This window comes from Hydra vulgaris, chromosome 12, assembly GCF_038396675.1.
Source record: "Hydra vulgaris chromosome 12, alternate assembly HydraT2T_AEP".
Taxonomy (NCBI): domain Eukaryota; kingdom Metazoa; phylum Cnidaria; class Hydrozoa; order Anthoathecata; family Hydridae; genus Hydra; species Hydra vulgaris.
In genome coordinates this window covers 22,920,001-22,929,123 of record NC_088931.1, presented here as the reverse complement: position 1 = coordinate 22,929,123, position 9,123 = coordinate 22,920,001, and the positions used below count along the sequence as shown (strand labels likewise).

Genomic DNA, 9,123 nt, shown 5'->3' with positions numbered 1-9,123 from the left:
CATAATATCAAATTGATATTTACAGAAAAAATATTACAAAAATTGGACACTCCAATTATAATTGTACTTCTGAATAAAAATTAATTATTAAAAAAACTAAAAATCTATATGTAAAGTAATTTTTTAAACTTAAAATTTTGTAAAACACTAAAATTAAACAATCTCCAAAAATAATTTAAAGAAATTATGAAATATAAATTATGTAATTAGTAAATAAAATAAAGGGAAAATTCTTCTTAAAAAATGCTGCTATAAAAAGTTTTTAAATTGGTTTGTAGTTGAAGGTTCTTTTGATTTTGTTGCAGGAAAGTAAGTCGTCAAGTACAGCCTGCCAATACCTTAAAAACAAAAATATAAAATTACTATTGTCCTATCAATTTATCATACATGTTCTATTTTCATTTAATTTGTAAATTCTATTTCATAAATCTACCCATACTGTGATTTACATAGCTTTTTGAACAGCCTAGCTTTAGATATGTTGTGGTTTAAATAGCTAACCTTAATTAAGTCTTAAACCAATAGAGTAATTTATTCTTGAACCAATATAATAACTTAACCTTAAACCAATAGAACTACTATATACATCTACACTTTAATTTATTAAAAAAAAAAAAAAGCATAACATTAAGAAAGGTGTCATCATATTGATATTTTTATAACAGGTAATATTTATAAAAACTAATAGAAATAGATTATTTTCATATTTTGAATATCTTATCTTTTTTATGAAGGTTATATGAAAATATCTTAAAATGATATGAATAAAATCCAAGTCTAAAAAAATATATTAATTAATTTAAACAAATATAATTTGTTCAAATTAATTAAATTGAGATGTAATTAAAATGCAAAAGGATTTTCAGCAATTAAATGAAACCAAAAAAATTGTTGCTTTTAAATTCTTTTTGATGTTTGCCAATACAAATTTTTTAATAAAAAGCCATAAAACTGAGCAGCCTTGCAAGTCATTACATCTGTGATACCTATTTTGAAATTCACAATACTTGAAATAATCTTTTTGTGACATACAAATGCGGAGTCCTTTTGGGACTCTGCATCTCTGCTTGGATCATGGCTTTACTTAGATAACCTTAACACAAACATTAAGTTCTTTAATAATCTGATAACTTGTATCAGATTACTATAACTTTATAATAAGTATATCCAATACCTTGTATCAGATGTTTATCAACTTTGAAAAACAAACTACAATTTGTAGTTTGTTTTTCAAAGTTGATAAACAAAAACTACAATTTGTAGTTTTTGTTTTTGAACATGCAACATAAAAGTGGATATTAATAAATATAAATGAGAGAAACACAGTTTTTTAAGATATACACCAACATTTGTATGAAAAACTATTAATATAAAACATTTAAATCTATAAAAATAGAAAATTTGTGAACACTGCAGTTAATGTAACATATGCAAATAGTCATTTGAATATGTTACATTTAAAAACAGCTGTTTATACATTTTATTCACAGTAGTACCAGTCTTTACACTTCTGGAGGTTTTTCTAAAACTAAAACTGTTGTAATCAATAATACTCTTGTTTATCAACTTAATAAGAACTTAATAATAAGTTAATAATATGTAACCAAGGAAAAAATTTATCCTTCATAAAAATATTTAATAAAGTTACAATTTGTTTACAAAGTATACAAAAATGCAGAATAAAATCCAGACAATTTTGAAGTTTAATGAACATAACTTTGAAATTCATGAATACGAAATAAAACAGAAAACAAAACAAAAATATAAAAGTAAAAATAATAACTAATATAAACAATTAAGAAGATCGAATGATAAAAATATAAAACTTGGAACTTTTTTTCTCACAGAGCCTTCTTAATGAGGTAAAAAATAAAATAGGCTTTGCAAATAAAGTAGAAGGTAATATTTTGTGTGTTTAAATATCCTATTAATACAATAATGTTGCATAAACATAAACTTCCTTCATAAAATGATCTGAATGCATTTCTCGGTTAATCACAGACAACACTGACGTGTAGCCAGTCACATGTTGCAAGTAAAGATATTTGTAAACATTTTTTCATACTGCTTTAATATATATTTATACCTACTAATAAATATTATTTTTATGAAATATGTTTTATCAAATATAAAATTAAAAAAAAAAGAAATTTAAATGTCAAGTGACAAATAAATAAAAAATTGTATAACATTTACACTTTAACATTTAAGATAAAGTCTTAAAAATAGTTTGTTTTTTAATCAAATAATAAAAAAATATTTTTTAAAAATGGCTGCCAGTTTTCTGAAAATTAGTCAAAAAGTCACATAGAAACATCAGAGATAAACTCATAATTATTTTTTACTTCATTTATGAGAAAATTCCGCAAATAGTCTGTTAGGTCCATATTTAGTTAGAGATTTTAAAGGTAATTCATTATTTTAGGTTTTAAGACTTTTTAAAAATTAAAAATGTCAATTTTTACAAGAAAAAATACGATATCTCAAGATATATTTATTAACTTTCAAAATATCTAGTTAAAAAGAAAGATATTAATGCAAGTATCAATTTCAAATATAAAACTGTGTGTATAGATGAGGTAACATAGTAGTTTATCGAGCATCTTTTTGTAGACTTATTTATTATGATTAAAATAATGCAAAGAATGTGTAAAAATACATATATTCTTCTACATACAAAAATAAAGCTCCTATTTCAACATATTAACACATTAAAACATTCAACTTTTGACCAATTAAGCCATGATCCTTGGTTACTTAACTGCATGTTTTAGTGTAGACTGAACCAAACATAAAAGTATTCCAGTCTACACAACATTTAGTTTTAATAGCCGCGCGAACAATTCGCGCTGAAAGACTTTTGGACAAAAATTAACGCCGTGAACTTTAGCTCCATTGGTGCCTGAAAAAAAGAGAAGTAGGTTTAAAAAAAATTTTCATAACCTCCACTTCAAAAGTGCAAAAGTAAATTTATATGCACCAGGCGAGCTCAAAGGAGGAAAAATTAGAGCTACTAATTCTATCTGGTCTTTGACAATCCAGTCTATTGATTCAGTAGTTCGACAAGAAGGGAACCTGCACTCTACCATTATGTTGGAGGCCGATAGACTATTTCTTCATGAAGAGCTGCAATACCACTAAATAATAAATAACCTCTAACCAAATTTTTTAAAAATAATTTTATGACCGTAAGCTGGAACGTTAATACCATCTGGTGTTTAAGATCTTTTTTCTTGACAATTTTGCTGATTCCTTTTTGTCTTCTTTATATTCTTTTCTTTAGCTAAGTAAGAGTAAATTTTCATCCTTCATCTTGTGTACAACCATTTTATAACTCTCTTTAAAGCATAAGTGAGTTTTAGGGTACTTGCTAAAATCATAAAGCTTAGAACTTTTTTTCATGTCTTTGTTAATATCTTTATTCTCCATTTCAAACAATAAGCTATCAGTATCAGTGTAGAGTAGTTAAGCTTTTGGACTATATTTAGTTTTAATATGGTTATACCAGAAATTGTACATGACGTGCTTAAAAAGGTAGAGGACATCTTGTCCAAAATATATCGGCCAGTTCAGTTTTAGCTTTGTGCATTGAATAGCTGCAAGGTCATCATCATATATATTTTATGTGATAGATATGCAGGGTTGGCAATAAATTTTTTAAATTGATCTTCTTCACTTCTACGGACGGAGTCAGCCCTGATTCTCTTTCTTAAATTTTCAATAGTTTTTCCGAAAACTGAGTTTCTCATGAGCTTGAAGAAATCCTTTTCAAAGTCTGATTTTGACTTTTTCCTTAAATCAGTATTTAACTCAACGTATGGTGCCAATTTTCAACCTAAGTGAATTATAAAGTTTCAGATCGCGATAATGTACAATGTACTTTTCTTTATTTCGTAAGTTACAATTGTTCTGTCTATTTCTTGTGAGAGATAATAAGATCAATCCTACGAATGAAAGATAGAATATTTGACTTACCCTTCTTAATGACGCTGTTGAAGATTTTCCAATAGTCTCTAAAGACTTACTTCTGAGATAACGTGCGAAATTTAATGAACTGAGAATAATGGAGCTTACCATCAGACAACACCTTTTTACATCGATTTCTTGCAATAATAAATAGCCGTTTGTTCTCAAGAGAGTTGTTCTTTTGGAAAAGATAAAAAAAATAATTACGATTAGATATCGCAGCTGCACATGAGTGTGAAAGCCATAGAGTAGAATGAAGTTTGACTTGGAACCGATGACAAAGAATAAAAGCTTTCATTTCTGCCTGAATCCAGGAGATTACGTAGAAGGTGCATTTTTCAGCTGATAGAGAAAAGATATCAGCCCAAGGACCTTCACAAAGAAAATCACAAAAATTTAGTCTGCTTTAGGGTAGTAGTTTATAGTGCGATGATAAGGTGAGTCCGAAAAGGAAGTACGAGATCAAAGATTTAAAGAGATCATTGCATGGTCAGAACCACCTAAGGGTGAAAAAGAAGAATCTGAACACAAGCTAGGATCAGAGAAAAGACATAAATCATGGAGTCAAGGTAAATGATTAGGGTTGTCAGGAAAACGAGTCACAAAGTTAACTGAGAGATTGAGAAATGCAGAAGTTTATTGGCCAGCAGGGTCAATGGCGTTAGAGCCAAACCCATCAGTGTGATGAGCATTTAAAACACCAATAACAACATTATTGGCATAGGAGTAAAGAGAGAGGACAGGGTCAATTTGATTAGAAAACACATTTTTTATTTTCAACGTCTTCACTTCCAACAAGGCTGCAATCAACCACCATTAGAGTTTGAAGTTACTGGAAGAGAAAAGAGGAAGTTTAAAGAGCAAGACAACGATTGACAGATGCCTTAAAAGATTGCAAATTATATGAATCAGGAAAGCTAAATGAAGGAAGCGAACTCCAAAGAACTGATAAACTCGAGGAAAAAAACTAGACCGATAAGAGTTTTATGAGCACTTAGAAACAGTCACAGTAAAAGGATGAGACTTAATTGAATAAGGAGTAACACAAGAATGAACTTTAGTAGATGGCACAAGCTCTTTAAAGCAATGCCCATTAAAGTATTTATAGAAAAGAGCAAGAGAAGCAACATCAGGACAATGTGTTAATGGCTGGCTGTCTGAACAGGTCTAACTATATTTACAATGCGTTTTTGCACCTTGTTTAAAAGAGAAAGGGCATCATAGGAAAATCAGCCCCAGATATGGCAACAGTATTCCAAACAAAGACGAATTGAGATTTATAGAAATAAAGAATAAAATCCAAAATCTAAAAGAGTGCAGAATTGGGAATAAGAAGAGCGATAAAAAACAAAGAGAAAGGTAATAGAGTGAAGAGGTGCTAAGCAGAAGCACATAAAAAATGAAAAAAAGATTAGAACCTGATTTCACAACAAATTGGTGAAATTATTCGTATGTATACCCTCATACATGTATCCTCAAGTTAAACATATGACTATTGAAGTCTTTGCAAATTAAAGGATAGTCATCAAAACTGAGATCAAAAGAAGGAATAGTAGAATTAAAATTGGTCTTACTAAAATTGGTATCACAAAGAGAAAGCAAGTCTGATGAATTTTGCAAGAGTTAAGGTTCAACTGACGAGAGTCTTGTGGTTGCTTTGCAGACTACGAATATAGTAAAAGGTTAATTAAATTAAAACAGTTAGGTGGCGGGGATGGGTTTTTATATTTAATACTTTAGGTTACTTTTGGCATGATTTAAGTTTGAAGAAAAGTTGACTTATTCATAGATAGAGCACGGCCTCTTAAGCAATGAGCTATGCAATTGTCCTTGTCCTGCAATTAACCCTAAGTCGTAGGGCTCCTTATGTGGACCCGACAACGAGCGCCAAAAGCATTAACAGAACACCATCCATGCGCAAAATGATACTGTAATACTCTAATATTTTTCAGCTCTTTGATGAAATCAGCTTCTCTGAGAGCTACCACAGAGTTTGGGAAAGTTTGAACTCAGTTTTAGAGCTGTATCCTAATCAGGACACAGCTCTAAATCTGAGTTTTAGAGCTGTATCCTGATTAGGAGATAACAGGATGAGTTGCATAACCACAAAAAAATCCAGTATTCATCATCCAAGTCAGGAAACAATGTAACACAGGTTTACATCTACATCAGCCTAATAGATTAAGAGGGGGTTCAAGGCTGGTTAGCATGATTTTTCTGCTAGGTCTTTGCCTAGGAGGCCTACTACAAGACAGTAGCTGGATACAGTTAACATCTGCCCAAGATGAGCATTTTTATCGGGACACCATCTCTAGCCTTTTTTTTCAACCAAGAGCCCCAACGAAGGGGATTTTTAAGTTGGAGTTTTCCTAAACTTTGTTTAAAAAGCACACCAAAGCACATACAAGGCAGCAAGGAATAGAGCAGGTAGTACTGGGTTACATGATTACAGTTATTAAATTATTAAAAAAAAACAGTTATTGGAATTATTAAAAGGAGCTATCTCATGCAAGCAGTACCTTAAAACTTTAGGCATGATATTTTAGAAATGCATTTGGAAAAATATTACATCTAAGAAAACATTAGAGATTAAAGTGAGCGTAGGCTTATAGTTAGAGTAACTAGTTAGTTAATGAGCTCACACTGCATCAAAACAGTTTTAAACATTTCAACAGAACACAAACATACCTAAAGTAACTTACAGGTAAGTAAACACTGAGCTATAGGTTCAGGCAGAACACAAACATACATACATAAAGTAACTAACACCAAAGGTTCAGACAGTACACAAACACACATATAAACATAAACAGATAGAAAACAAACATATGTAAATAAACATACAGTAATTTACATATGAATGAACACTGCATCAGAGGTTCAAACAAAATGCAAATACACGTAAAGTAACTTATGAGTGAGTAAACACCACGCCAGAGGTTCAGTCAGAACGCAAACATCCAGATAGCTACTTTAGGGTGAGTCAAGATGGCGGCAGAGGTTTAGACAAAACACATATATACATATAAAGTATATAACAGGTGAGCTAAACAGTAACTAAGCCACCTACAACTATACAAAAGACACACAAAAAAATTATATATTACTATAGGCATGACTGATTTAAACAGGAACAGGTTACACTGGGTTACATGTTACCAGTATGCACTGGGTTACATGTTACCAGGGTGATAACATGTAACCCAATGCATACTGATACTATATATATATATATATATATATATATATATATATATATATATATATATATATATATATATATATATATATATATATATATATATATACATATATAGTATTAGTTGGCAAGATAAGATAGACCAACATGGCAGCTATAAATTATAGCTGCCATGTTGGTCTATCTTATCTTGCCAACTAATACTGCAAAAATATTATTGTTGATAAAGAAAAATTAATCTTTAAATTAAACACAATATTATTATGCTATTAATATTATGCTTCAAATTATACACAATATTATTATAGTATAATAATATTGTGTATAATTTGAAGCAAGTATTTCAACCAGAATTTTAAACTGATCAACTATAAATCAATGCCATAATTGATAAAGACATAAATTTGCTCATTATCAAATTCATCATGTAGAATTTAAAATCATTGTAGTTTTCTTAAAAATTAGAATTGTATTGCTGTTATGTTATCTCAACACCACTGCTATTTAATGTTTTACAGTAACATAAATACTACAAAACATGTAAAAAACTAGTTCATGGCCTATCATAGAAAAAAGCTTACTCATTTTTATTCATGTTATAAAATTTTAACTAAGTTTATTCAATTAAATATACTTTTAACTACAGTAATTATGATTAAAAAAAAAAAGGTTAAACGAAATTAATGTGAAAAAATCTTTTTTTAAGTGAGAAAAATCTCATAAACACACTCTTTTAAAATAAAATTTTGCAATAAATAAAGAGTAAAAAACAGGTTCTTTATCAAAGCAGAAACTTTAATCAAGTTACTATAGAATAAAGAAGCTTTTATGTACTCAATTACAGCAATTTGTTTTTAATACATCAACACAAATCCATTTCATAAAATTCTATTTCGTATCTTAAAGCTTTCGCATCTTTGCTAAAGACTGTTTTAACGATGTAGAGTTAAATGAAGTTTTGAGACGTGTAAAAAAAAAATTAGATTTTCTTAAATCTCTATCGTTAAAAATTAGACCTTCTTTAATCTCTACTATCAAATAAAGACTCAGTAAAATTGTTTATGCATTCATTCTTCTTCACCAGGTTCTTCTATACTTTGATCTAGCAGAGTTTGCTCTTTTTCTTGTTTTTTGACAGCTTCTTGAGCATCTTTTTGCATTTTTTCTAATTTTTCCAAAGTTATCGATTTAAGAGGTAAGATTTTAGGCTTACACAAAACTGGAAGTGGTTGGCGACTAGAATAGGCAAGTCCTTTTTTTGGCAAAACTTCATGAATGACTTCATCCGATGTCATTTTACAAATAAATTTATAAATACTTAACTTTTCAGATTTTAAGCGCAATAACTAATGCAACAATTTTTTTCAGTATAAAAAGCACAACTATGGAGCGTGTTTATTTTTCTAAGAGAAATTTTAACGGAAGTAGTTTCTCTACGAATAAGAAAATGAAACTTATCGGGGAAATTTACAAAATAATAACTGACTTTAAAATTGCCTTTATCACCTTTATCATGCCTTTATTGGCTTTATCACCTTTACCACCTAATCACCTTTATCAGGCCCGTTACAACCGGGGAAGGAGGGAGGAGGGGGGGACATTTACCCCCCTCCCCAATAATTTTTCTAATAAATAATTTTGAAAAAAGTGACTGAAAAAATGACTAAAAAAAAAAAAGGTCCTTAAAACTATTTCGGGGTCCTTTAATCCAGCACTGCCCCCTCCAATGAAATTTTTGTTCTTACTGACCTGCTTATTGCCTTTTTGATATTGTAAAATAATTTTAATATACCAATTTAAAAAATATTTTGTGGTTTGTTGGTATGTTACATAATAATTATAGCTTAAATGCTACATTTATTATTTATAAATTTTTTTCAAACTTTTTTTATTATATTGATTAAATTTCAAATAAAATAACGTCGTATTTAAATTAAATTTTTTTTCTTTACTAAACA

General features: G+C 29.2%; 1 long non-coding RNA gene across 1 annotated transcript; it reads right to left on the bottom strand.

Annotated features, from left to right (window-relative positions):
* LOC136088587 (uncharacterized) lies at positions 1 to 2,877 on the bottom strand. Its single transcript, XR_010642288.1, has 2 exons — positions 2,678 to 2,877; positions 1 to 338 (listed from the first exon to the last, which is right to left on the bottom strand). It is a non-coding gene; the product is annotated as an uncharacterized LOC136088587 (long non-coding RNA).
* Between the last annotated feature and the right edge of the window lie 6,246 nt (positions 2,878 to 9,123).